At 38.4% G+C, this 12047-nt stretch overlaps 1 protein-coding gene across 4 annotated transcripts in view; it reads right to left on the reverse strand.

Moving 5' to 3' along the window:
* The window catches only part of MYT1L (myelin transcription factor 1 like), a 130722-nt gene that overhangs the window by 86402 nt on the left and 32273 nt on the right, over nucleotides 1-12047 (reverse strand). The window lies entirely within an intron of this gene.

The raw sequence follows: 12047 nt of genomic DNA on the forward strand, positions 1-12047 counted from the left end.
TGACAGGACTGTTATCTACTGTCCTATGTATTGTAACATAATGGTGCAGTGTTACCACGTTTTACTTAGCTTTGTTTTAGCAACTGTTGAATAATAGAGGGACACCTCAATAAGATGGAGCCAATGTGAGGCCCTGAGGGTGAGATTCATCTCACCTAACTTTAGACATGAGCAAGGCAGGCATCTACACCCAAGTACGCTATTCGATGTTCTCATCCTTAGTCAGTAAGAGAAGCAGACATTAAGGATACAGTCCACCTGATCTGGTTAAGATATCTTCTTGAGAATAAAATTAATAACTACTAGAAGTGCCTATTTCTCTTCATTGACAACAAGGCGCTCGGAATAGATGCCTACCTTAAAGATATCCATAATCGGTCAGATGAATATCAACCAGAGAGCATTTTCCTGATATCTCATGTTCACTCTGAAGTTATGTCATTCTTAGACCCATTCTTAAAACAGATACACATTCATTATAACTTACTAATTAACGTCTCATAAATTATATTTTGATAATTGACCACTCAAGCAATATTTAAATGTTTTGCATCACAACTGGGAAAGAAAGTTCCTAAATCTGTCATTACATTGACATGCTAGGCCAGTTTTTCAGCTGGTGCAAATTGAAAGAAAGCAGTAGAGCTAGGACAATTAACACCTGCTCAAGAGCTAGTCCATCAACTTCTGATAGCATCTTTTCAGCTCAGATGTATTTTCAACACTGATACACCTAAATATGTAGGATTTTCTGAAGCGTGACTTTTATGTTTTTGGTTAAACAAACCAAAGTGGGAAATTCCAGGTAGTAGGTGGCTTGTACGCTAACATTTTGATGATAGGAAATAATTTTTGACTAAAATATTTTTATGTCAGTGGACAAGATAATAAATCAGAGTTTTAAACACAAAGCTCAACAGCACAATAATTAATACTTCAGCCACAAGATAGTATTCCTTCTACACAGTGGTTAGGGATCCTGGGATGATAGTAGGCTGTAGTTAAGCAGCAGAACTGGTAGATGACTAGGCTATGTCTATGGAAAAAAATGCTTTAATGGTAAAATATTATATATTATCTACTTGAATACAGCATGAAGACAATTAATAGGATAGTAATAGACTCTATTATCATAGGTAGTTAATAAGGTAATTAATATGGTAGTTTTACACGACAAGATATTCCACATCAATAGTGGGTTACCTATTTATCATCAAAGGTGCTTTAACTTTAGTTGCTGTTTTTCTCAAGATAATCATAATTCATATTTTCAGTGTAAATAAGGGATGCCACTTACGCTACCTATTAGAAAAATTTCCATCTTGAATGACTGCATAGCAGTAGGTAGTTAAGGATTACTGGATAATTAGTTTTTGCTATTTGAAAAGAAAATGTTTTAAAACACTAATAATAATTTTCTAAAGTGAAACGTACAAAAAATTCCCACATAATTTAAATATTAAGGATAAAACCTGATGCTAAGAAGACTATTCAGTAGAAACTGCTGCTTTTACGGGGTGCTTCTTGTAACTTTGTCCGATGGGCAGTCAGATGTAGCAGAAGGAACACCAAAGTAATTAAAGAAGCAGTGAGCTACAGCTCCAAAATTGCCAGTGCCTTCAAGTTTAGGATGAGATATGTACAAACACTGGTGAAATCAGTCCAAATCTACTTCTAACGGGATACTGAAACAAGGAATAGAAAAAAAAACTATTTTCTCAAGCTATCCAGAGAACTGTTCAGGTATGCAGTGACTATTGTAGGCCGACTTTTGAAATGTGAAAAGTTTCAGGGCCTGTTTGTTAAAAAAGGGGTTTTGTGTTTGTTTTTACATGAATGAGGGTCATGTAAATGATCACCAATGGGAGGAATATGTCATACTTTGCCTCCACAACAGTGAAAAGTCAAAATATGAATCACGTACTGTGTGAGTGAAGACATGTAAATTCCTTTTGAGTAGGTGAAGCTGGGTGAAAGCTGTAACTACAATATTTTTTATTCTGTTTGTTTGGTTATATCCTTTTCAGTTCTCCTGCCCGTTCAATCCTAAAAAGAAGAAGAAAAAAAGGTGGTGGAGGAGAAGAAAGTGTAAAGCATGAATGCCGGATGAGAGAGGTAGGAAAACAAAATATTTTAATCAAGTTTCATTCCTCCTCTTTTAATCTTTGGCCTTTTCTTGCGTCTACTTTCTTTAGCAACTATTTTGCTCGTGTTTCTTATCTTCATGCAGCAGTTAATTTTAATGAAAAGGGTATTTATGTATACTATGTCATCTCCTCAATGACAGTCTGTTGGATGCTGAGCGTGCTCTAGTGAAGCACCTGTGTCACCTGCTTATTAAACTGAAATTTTGAGTACTGAATTAGTTTGTGTGTTAGTTAAGGGTCTTCTGGAAAGTGTACTTGCCTAACAGCTCTTTGTGAACCTATGTTCCTTTTCGTGGTTCAGCTCTGTAAAATCTTATCTTGTTTTCACGTCACCTTTCTATGCTTCCCAAGATCTAACCTTCAACTTGGTAACTACCTTTACACTATGCTGTTTAATGGCTATTTGCTAAATGACTGAAAACATATAGGACTAAACCACCTACTCTACCCCTTACATAAGTTTTTTAACCATTGACCCAAATTGCAAGTTTTTGATTTGGCGAAGAGGCTGAGTTTGTCTCAAAAAGAAACAAGTTAGCCAGTTTAGGTGAAGAGCAGACAAATTTATCATATATATATATTTTTTTTTCTGTTAGATTTAGAGTCGCATGGACAAGGAATATGAAACACAGTTTAAAAAGAATACCAGATTATTTTAGCCCTCATCCGCAGAATATTATGACAATATAGGCATTTTTGATTGCAAAATTTGTTCTTTTTAACTCCCAGCAGATATAACAAATGACAGGAGCGAAATTATAGTGAAGAGTATGTGGAATAGCTATAAAGAGCTGGAAGCCTTTAGCCACCTCAACAGAAATGCACTCTTGTATTGCACTGAGAAAAGGGAATAATTTCATTTCTTATTGCACCTTTCATCCAAGGATCTCAAAGCACTTTACAAACATTATTTTAAAAAGCCTCACAACACCCCTGTGAGGTAGGTATTTAAACCCCATTTTACAGATGGGAAATTGAGACACAGAGAAGTTGAGTGACTCTTTCCATGTCATACCAGGAGTCACTGGAGAATAAAGACTACAGCCTCTACGTCCTTGATTGTTTCCTCCCTTTGTTCCTATCACATCCATATTTAAACAATTTTTTGGCAGAAGAAATGGCTTTCTGTTTTTTAGTGTAGGGAGTCATGCAAAACAGCACCTTCTTTTTGAAAAGGAAAATATACAGCATTTAGTTTGAGAGATTCTGCAGAGAGAGGCAATGATACTTCAGTAATAGCAGCTACATTCCTACCAAAGGCCAAAGACTTCAGAAACAAGACTTTCCAAATCTGTGGTTCGTGTATTAAATTGCTCACTTTCTCCCACGCATGGGAAAACATGATGGCTAACAAGCTCAACCTACACGTGGTCATACAGGCTTCCCGCCCGGATGGATGGTTTCATTATCCAGGCAGCATTGCCTGTTTTAAAACACTTTACTGCTCTTGCTACTGCCACTTGTCAGTTCCTAAGTGCTCAGCACATGATACTACTGCAACACCATTTTTCTCCCTCCAAGCTGTAAAGTGAGGTGCGTGCATACATCTCCACGTTACAGCCTATGATAGCTGGCCTACGAGAAATATTTAGACAATGTTGGCACAAATGAATCCCAAATCTTAGAAAGTTACAGCATCGTAGGGGGCAGGGGGTTGTTTGTACACTGCCGTCTCCTCTAGGAAAATCTTATGAATAAGGAAACTGAAGAGGCGGAAAACTTAGTGAGATCTCAACAACTACTTGACTCCACACTGAAGAAACAGAGCACACATCTAACTCTCGCAGGGCCTAAGCAAGGTCTCTAAAGGTCTGACCATTCCTGTCAACATGGGATTTGGATCAGAGCCCAAGCCTTTGAATATGCCTATTTCGGGGACACAGTGAACACTGAAGTTGACCATGTGCATTTCCTTCTTCATCTCTGCAAAAGTTCCTGAAGTTCTTTTATACTGTAAGCACTTTAGGTAAAGACCCAAGCAATTTGTTTTACAGTAGTTGATTCCTTTATGGACCTTATATCACCCAATGAAAGTCAAAAGAAAAAGATAACTGTTCATTTACTTACTTGATGCACTTTAATTATTCCATTCTATTTCTTTTTCACTCCTTCCCCTCAGCCTGCTACACGTACCTATAATAGTCATAATACTGGGATTTACTGTTTAGACTCTCCTACAATAATTATAGTATTCAACTAATAACCAATGCTCAAACTAAAATAAGAGTCTCTCAATCCTGACATCCAAACACTATTTCCAAAAAGTCAAAAGGCAATGAATATGCTGGGGATTTTCTTCTTTCCACCACAGAGACCGGAAAAAACACTTTTTGGTTACCTACAAGTATCCCTTTAAGCAGACGAGGTCCCTGGTTGGTATAAAACCTGCTTGTTTGGTTTGCAGTATCTGCAATATTTGGTATGAAGGCATATGTTTAGGTTTGAGAAGGAACTTGCTGAGAATATCTGTGATCAGAAGTGGATATGCTGGGTTTGCAAGGGCGGTATAATTTAGCCAGTCATCCCCATCTGGTCCATGCTTCTTTGAGAATCAGGTTCAGGCAGCCCTTAACTGTTTTAACCTGACTTCTGTCTGGGTAGGTAATGAGATGGCTTTAGCTGATGACTGGCATTCATTTAATCCTACTTTTTCTCCACAGGAAATCTGTATGAGGGAGGGGAGATATTCTGTCTCATAGCCTTATAATGACTCACTGGAGTATGGCAGTTTCCTGCTTTCTCTCAGGTTTCCACAGCTCAGCAGGGCAGCGGGCAATGAGGAAGCCAAAGTTATTCTCCAGATACTGAGATACAGCAGGGAGACAGCAGGGGAGCAGAGGACCAGCTGCACCGATGGGAGAACACCCACGCAGACAGCTCTTGATATGGAGCTTCTCATGGGGCTACTCCAAAGGCTGCTTAGGAGACAGTGACCCCTACCTATACCACTCTCCACGATCATTGCTTCGCAAAGGATGCAGCCTGAAGAACACATTTTCAGTTCATAAACTAACATTTTCTTTCTCACATACAAATCTCTGAGAAAGACAGGTTGGAAACTGTTGCTATAGGGATACATAATCTCTTTTCACTGGTTTTGTTTCATTTCATATCTCGGGCTCAATGCAGATGTCCGTATTGAACAGGTCTCCGTAAGAACTAGACATCTAGACATTGCATTTACAGGCGATGGACAAAAACATGCATCCTGGGATGTGATTTATTTAATCCTAAACTAGGTATCTAAATTAGACTGGATGAATTATTCCGTAAAAATGACTATTTCTCTTGATCGGTTATAAATTAAATTAATGGGATGAATCCTATCCCAATTGCTTTTACTCAAAACTTTCACATTTCTCTTTGCTGAAATTCAACAATGTCTTTAATTTGACACAGTAGGAATTGCAGGGAGGAAGGAATGAAGGAGCTACCCAAAAGGGGCTATTTTTAGGTTGTGGACAAAGTTATATAAGGAAAGGTTGGTGTGGATGGGGTAGTATGGATGCTTTGGATGGGACAGATGCTTGTGATTGCATGAGTTACACGGAGATGGTTATATCTCATTGGATATGTTTGGTCTCTATTATAAGTTTAATTACTTATTTTTAGTTGTGTTTGATTATCAAAGGAAGCCTGTTTGTGCTTTGATAACAATCTGACCTGACTGGCAGAGGGGACAGAGGCACACATCACTACCGTTCTAGAGCATGAGAGAACTGCTAAATATAATATCATTGAAATTTCTTCTTCCCATTTCTCTTTCTATCCCCTCAATGAGTTCAGTGCCAAGGGATCTGGAAGGACAAAGACTTTTATGTGCATGAGTGCCAGACTTTACTTCATTGGAAATGTAAAGCTCTTAAATGTTAGGGGGTTTGTTCCTTTTTTCCCTATCCCCTTATCCAGCTTCTTCATCTACATTTCCCTTATTCCCCACCTTTTCGTGACAGGAAAGGCTAAGTAATACTTCATAGAATAATGAGAAGGTAAATATAAAGGGTGCTTTGCCTCTCTGGTTATAGCCATTCTAGTATAAAGTAATTAGGGACAGAACACCAGATGAAGCAATGGCATGTGATTATTCATACTGCTAAACTCTTAGTGAAACTCTGGCATGATTTTGATTTGAGTGACTTAGCATCCTTCCAGCACTGTCCAGGCACAGTGCAGAGGTGTTGGTTGGGGACCATTCCCAAGAAGGAGTTTGAATGTGGTGATCCTATTTTGGAAGATAAAATCTTAGCTTCATGCACTCAAGTCATGCAACTGTTGAATTCCGCATTAAATTCAGGAATTTGGCCTGTTTTATTCACTCACATAGATGTAGCCTTTGATTATTGTGATTGAAGACACAGAGAACAAGGCAGGAGAATCTGTATGGTGGGATCAATGGAGAGAACACTGTTAACTGTAGAAGGAATGGGTAAGGTAAATAGGAACCTGTTCTTTTAATGATGCTACTCCAGTCAGTCAAGAACACGTATACAGTGGACCTCAAGAAACAGAAAACAGTGACTCAACGGTGCAGTTAGCTCTTAGCTGTATTAGCTAACTCTTAGTCTCTATTATCGTCTGTTTATTTGCCATCTATATTACGAGTACAGATGGCCTACGAGATTGGAAACGTCTATGAAGGAGATTAGAGTACTAGAGACCTGTCAAATGCAGGAAATGTATGCTATGGTAACAGATGTAAAAAACCTTTCCCTGTCACGACTGCATCTGCATAGATATTTCCAGTGAGGTTGTTCCAACTCCCTGTCCACCTAAAGAACACACAGTGCCACCATTTAGAAATTGTCCCTCCTCCTTTCTCTGAGGGATTTCCCACTGCTGTTCAGGTCTGCACTAGAATATCTGTCCTGATGATGAAAGCTTGCCTCTAATAAAAAAACCCCACCTTTGCTGAACAAATGTAACCACCTACACATTTACATACTTTTCTATATGTTTCCAACTAAAGATATACCTGCCAGCAGTGGCTTTGTAGACAGCCTCACAGTGCCTAAATTGACCAGAGCAGCACAGTCTCAGTGCACGACATCCCTGCTGAAACCCTTACTCCAAATGACCTCACAGAAACAACAAACTACAAAGTGGATCAATCAAACAAATGACCACAACAGTTTTCCAAAATACACACACACACATAGAGACAGAGATAATCTTACACTGTACAACACTAAAAGCTGAGTCTGAGTCTGCTCTCAGGATGGTTCAGCTCAGAACTTGTGCTGGAGTTCACTGGTGAAAGTAATGTACATGAGATAAAGTCAATACCTCTACTTCTGACTGAAAGTATTTTTGTTTTTTTTTAAATATTCAGCAGGTGATTCATACTGAAATCACCCTAACGTATTCACTTTTGATTGCACTATGTTTGATTATTTTTAGGCTCTAGTCTCATTAACTTAAATTTCTGCACACTGAAGTATCTGAGCTACTTAAGAGCCAATGGAATCCACCTATCCAACATGAACTTTTCCCCTCTGTCCCTTTGTATCTGGTGCTGTATTATGTTTTACGACTTAAATATTAATTTATTAAATGGAACTGCATTGAATCCATTCCTAAAACTCAGATAAACTGTGTGCATTATTTCCACACTGCCTGCCTTCTCAGTGATGTGCAATTTGCGGATTTCAAGCAAAACACTTATTTGCCGAAGGACAGCTATTCTTTCTTTTATGAATACATTGCTATTACTTTTAGTTACACATTTCTAAATAGTTAGTAATTTTGGTTCATTGCTGTTTGTATCTTCTCCACAGATCAAGTCAAGTTTAATAATCCTGGTTTTCCATATTATAAAAAGTCTCACAGAGTAAAGACTTACTGGTTGGGTTTTTGAAAGTGCTCTGCACATGTCTAATTCTGATTCTACTGGCAATGATATAAAATTCCATCAGTATGGTATAAAGACAGAGTAAGTTACAACACATCATGAACTGTAGGAAAAAACATATTAGGTAGTGGAAAATATAACAGAAAAGAACCGTACTGTGCTACATCACCTGTGGGTGTGGGTATTTTGTCTAGCCCTGATCCTGATCAGCTGTACTATAAAATTACCCTTCTTTCTTAAAGCCTTTTTATTATTATTTTAAAGATTCTGCATAATGCAGATTCTAGACTGCAGCTTTCATGTCTTTGTCATTTCCTGCTGCCTTGGAAAGGATCCTAACAGTGTATTTCACTTGCTCTCAGCAGTACTCCCATGCTGACCTCCTAATCATTTCTTTGTGTCTTTCTGCATTCTTTTTTTTTCCTGTGTAAGTCCTGTACTCCCTTTTACACTTGGAACTTATTCTTTCCATTTCTGTGTCAGAAGACCCTCCAGCTGTTGAATCAAATTTGTTCTTAAACTCATACTTATCTTTAATGGGCATTTCAACATGAATCACCTAAAAAAAACCCCTTATGAACAGCAGCAGCAATTTCTGCATCACTTTCACATTGGACTTCTCATGTGGCGTGTTGTATAGAAAGGAATAGTTATGTTTCTATTTCTCTTGGTGATACAACTACACCCATGCTCATTTGTGGCTCGAACCTGGGAGACACCTAAACTCCAACAACGATCAACCGTTCAAGGCTCTGCTTCTATGTGTACCGAAACAGCTCCCGCCTTAAGAAGCTCTGCATCTATCTGCCACTTAAACTTTGAAGGGTTCTAGACATTGGGTGTTTTCATACTTAAGTTCCCAGAGAGACCCAATCCGATAGATATGCTCTAATAGACACCTGAAAGAAAAAGGCTTCCCATAAAGTGTTGCTTTGACTGCCTTGCTTTAACTTGTAGCCAAAGGAAGAACTGCCTGTTTCCTCCTTCATTTCCCCTGCTCACCCCTGCCCGCCCATCTCCCAGGTAAAATACATTGTTTAGCAGGTCACTTGCTAAAGCATTGGAAGACGAAGAGTAAAAGCTCTCACAGTTTGAGTGGATTCAATACCACATCTCCCAAAAAAGTTTGCTAGTCACCACAATAAAAGCTAGACTGGACACAAGCTCCACTAGGAAGCAGAAAACACAAGGGTAGCGTAAGACCCATACATTTTTTTTCCATGCTATTTGCGTCGTGCAAAAATATACCTGCTCCCAGGACTGATTTTGTAACCTAATATTAAGCAGTCAATTCATAAGATGGTTAGAGTGTCCTTGGAGCAAAGACAGGAACCCAGCACATCCCGCTTTCCCAGAAGAATGACCCCCTTTGGTCTACTGCAGTTCTTGAATTCTCTTTCTAGGGTGTGATGGAGCTTCAGCAGAATGCATAAGAGCATTGATTATGCAAAGCAGTCTCTGGTCTAGCCTCTAACCTCTGTTAGGAAAGAAGGAAATGTGGCATTGAACTCCTACCTCACCTCTCACACAACTCAGGAACCTGAGTTACAGATAAGGGCAGAATTTCCATTTAATTCTGTTCTGAAACGTTCATCTTGCTCCATCAAATGTAGGAGGATCCTTGGCTCCCAAGAAAGGATTCCAGCTTTTATTCACTTAAAAGTTGCCCTTTCTCGGTGTATTTTGAGAGAAGGATATCCACAGAATGCTCTCATCAGATAACAAACAATCTCCAATATAAACATTAGTATACTTTTCGTAGGTCCAACTCCAGCCCTACTCCTAACAGTCTGCTAATAATTATCTATCATTCTGTATTTCCACTACTACTTTTTAAAATATATTTGCCACTTAATGATCTGAGGGCAAAGTTTTATTCATCATATTGCAACAGAAGAAGAAACAATTTTTAACTTTCCATTGGATGCCAGCCTTTAAAGTTGAATGATGATTTAATTATTGCAGATGATAAAAACACAGCTAAGGGTTACTTTGCAAAGACTTCAGTCTAGTGCTTTACAGGGTGTCCAAGAAACTGTTTAGTAGATGCATCTTGTTTACATAGAACTTCTATGGTAAGTTGAGGCAGCTGGTGAAGCAATAGAATTGATACAATAGAAACCAGAAGAAAAGCAGTTGCGTAGCACGCCTTAAAAGTGTACATGATAAGTAAAGAACCTCACCACACACGCTTTGGAAAATGTAAAGACATAACCCTAGCCTGACTGTGGGCCGGCGTGTCTTTGCGAACATTCCTCTTTTAGGTAACTGGAAGTATTCATGCCACATAGACCTCTCCCTTGTTACTGTCAGTAATCCATGTCTGCAGGGTACGAGGAAGAAAATGCCTGCTTGCTTTATTTGTTTTTGTAATTGTAAATTCAGCTCTTCTGTGGAGTTCCTTTAGTGTCACAGCAAGACTATTACTCATCCTATTAATAGTATAACATGCAAAATTAAGCTTTTGGGATGACAGAACTATCAGATTGATGGGTTCACCTAATAAACCCCCATTAAGTCTTGAGCTGTCAATCCTGTTAACTGGCAAAACTTTCTCCTACAGAGCTACTGCAAATTTTTGCTAAAATAGTAATATTTACTGCACAGAGCATATAATATCTGCCATGGATCCCTTGGAAAAAAACATTTAGAAAAACAACTGTGGTGTTATGGATACTTGACATACTTAATGTTAGTGACTGAGTGTTTTCAGTACTTTCTGCATGAAGCCTTTATGTGCCAAATACTTCTCAGAATTTCAGAAACAGTGACCAAAACCAGTTTGAGTCCATAACCACATCAGTGGCCTTTCTTAATTACTACTTAACATCCTTTATTAAACTCCTTGAGGTGGTTTCTTTCCTAGCATTAGTCCTCTTTATCTTCTGCTATATGACTCGGCCTTCCTTGCTGTCCAGCTCGCTAATTGTAGCTCCTACAATCTGCTCTCAAAAACTATCTGTAAAATCTGTAAAATACATTAATTCACACAGGGAAAGCATCTCTTATGTATAAATGGATTGTCATGTGCGGTACATGTGACAAAAGAACAAAACTGAATTGTTATGAGACCTGTAAAATGAGGAGGAATGCTTCCATAATAAAAAGTATTCAGGATTACATACATGTGTTTATTATACATCAATGCTTTTCTTTCAAAAGAATACTTTGTTAGTGCTGTTGTTGTTTATATATTTCAGTTAAACAAAATTTCTGTGACCTGAGGCATTTTCCAGGACTGCAAATTTGATTCATGAGAATAGATATGTATCAGAAGAAATGATCAATCCAGTCCGGAATTTTATTAAATTTTATTATGTCCTGGAGGAACTGCAATAGTGGAAAACTAACTCCTACAGCTACCAAATAAGGGTCTCTGCTTTTCAGGGTGAAAAGCTGCCACTTGTGCCACTCTTTTAGGACAAATACTGTAAGCTTGGTGGGAATTAAGAATGAATAGGGTGATCAAAATTTATCCTAGAGCTGCCCTCTAAACACAAGAGGAAAAACAGGAACCTGTAACACTGACCAAGCAAAACTTATTTTTAAGAATCATTACATCTGTAGTGTCAAGAAGGATTTGTACAGAGTCTGGGGTGTCTGTGTAAGCTGTAGTACAGTGTGGACAATGCAATCTTTGAAGTAGCACCATGAAAGGCAACGAGAGAACATGAAGAGGTCTGTTTTGCATAACCTGTGAATATGTTTCCAAAAGTGCCATATCCTAGATGCGAGACTTTCTACAACAACATCAGGTCATTATGTTTGCAAATATGGATGCAAAGAGCTGCTACACGACTGCGTCCACTATTGCTTCTTTAAAGCACTATAACACATAAGCAACCAGCTTCTTGGCACAGTTGTGCCAAATCCAGGAGATCATTGGTAACAAACTGGTTACAGAGAGTCTGAGTGAGAACAGGAATACAGTTTTAAGGCTACAGCACTTTCATTCTGAATTTCTTCTCCAATCCACCTTATTCCAGAAAGAATTAATTTTACTATATGATCTTGCCAGCCAAAAAATGAGAGAGGCAAAATCAAGGATCCAC

The sequence above is a fragment of the Rissa tridactyla genome, chromosome 3 (assembly GCF_028500815.1).
Source record: "Rissa tridactyla isolate bRisTri1 chromosome 3, bRisTri1.patW.cur.20221130, whole genome shotgun sequence".
NCBI classification, from domain to species: domain Eukaryota; kingdom Metazoa; phylum Chordata; class Aves; order Charadriiformes; family Laridae; genus Rissa; species Rissa tridactyla.